The sequence below is a fragment of the Melampsora larici-populina genome, assembly GCF_000204055.1.
Source record: "Melampsora larici-populina 98AG31 unplaced genomic scaffold MELLAscaffold_126, whole genome shotgun sequence".
In the NCBI taxonomy this organism is placed as follows: domain Eukaryota; kingdom Fungi; phylum Basidiomycota; class Pucciniomycetes; order Pucciniales; family Melampsoraceae; genus Melampsora; species Melampsora laricis-populina.
Window position 1 is genome coordinate 91,316 of NW_006768890.1, and position 1,776 is coordinate 93,091.

Sequence of the window (1,776 nt, forward strand, 5' to 3'; positions counted from 1 at the left end):
AAAACCACTAGGTACAGTAAAACATCGAATTGCATTAACGTCGATTAGAAATGACGCGTTGTGATTTAGGGGGAGTGTTATGATTATCAAATCAACTTGTTGTACCTGATATGTTCCTGTGTTGCTGAGCGACGCTTGATGCTGTGTTCGATGTGTCCTAAACCGTTTGATGCTGACTGATGTGTTGTGTTATGACGTCTTGGATATGTTTCTCTCTAAAAAGTCATAAGATAATTGTTCGACCGAAGACTTTCATCCTTCGAAATCATCTTACAATTATATTCTCTTTCGATTTATCTTTTTCTTTTTGAATCGTTATAAGTTACTCTGTCGACTTTCGAACTGTTCTAAAAAGCTCAATACTGCACAACAACTCTCTTCAACTATAAGGCCGAATCTAAATCAAACTTACATCTCTTATTGAGAAGGAAGGAGGTATAAAACATTTCTAACTTCGATCTTATAGTTATGAATTGGTTATTCGATTTCATCTTATCTAACTCTTTGAATCATCTCATTTAATTGTAGACTCCTTTTCTCAATTATATTGTTTGATTTAAAATTCTCGTTATAAAGTTGAATCCTACAAGTGCAGTTATTGTTAAAGGTACTAAACCTTTTTTCTCTTTATTTCATTTCTTCTCACTTTTTGTTCGATTACTCATAATTGTTATTATTGTTAAAGAAATTAAAACATATACATTTGTCCAAAATAAAGAGAGGATCCTACCATTCACTACAGAACAATACTGCCACATGTTTGTCTCCACTTGAGGCTCTTTTAGGATGTAATTAGGTTATTTAAGTCAATTTTGATTGCAGGCCCCCAATTGTAAGGTGTACCATAGAAAAAGATTCAATGAGATATTTATGTACCAGCATATTGTTGAATACTGACGGAATCTGATTTGGTTACGCTATATTCATTTTGTTTTGAAGGTTTTTGACATACACCTGTTTATGAATTGCATAACACTTTACCACCTATATCTTTCAAGCTTGTGAAAAGGTGCATCATAACCATTGGCCCCATGACAATCTTGTGCAATAATGTGGAAGGGAGTTGCAACACCACCACCGCCCCGCTCCGCTCCGCTATAACCACAGTTTTTACGAGCGGAGCGATTTAGCGCTAATATAAAAGCGCAATCACTACGCTATAATTTTATGGTTGCTATGGCCATTCAGAGCGGGGCGGCTCTTCCGCTCCGCTTCGCTCCGCTATAGACAAATCTCACACTGAATATCGCCTAATAGCGCGGTCCAAGGGTTTTTTTACCCAGTTTTGATTATACAAGCTAACAGATGTATCAATAATCTAATCGCAGAGAAGAATACAAACATTGTCTTGTATATGTTGAGACCAAATTGGGTGCAAATTTGAAAGATAGTAAAAAGAATTGTTTTATAAAACATATGAGTGTATTTTAACCACATATCCGGTCTCATCTTTGACGATGAAGACGCAGACAGACTTGAAGAAGAAAGCCGATCAGCAATCAGCAATCTCACCTTCCAGCCCTCTTCTCCCTTGGATTTGAGTTACATGCCTGGTGCTATATTCCATTCCTTTCGGAACCGTGCTGTGGGTGATAAGTTCAGTGCAATATTGCTAGAAGCTCTAGATTCAGAAGGTCGCACACCAGAACTTGAAGACCGGGCTAAAAATGAGCGGCGCAAGGTTCGGTTCTCGTATATTTGCTCCGAGATCATCGCATCCGATATTTGGAACCACACCTTTCAAACTTTTGCTCAGGTATTGTGTGTGGCGGAGAA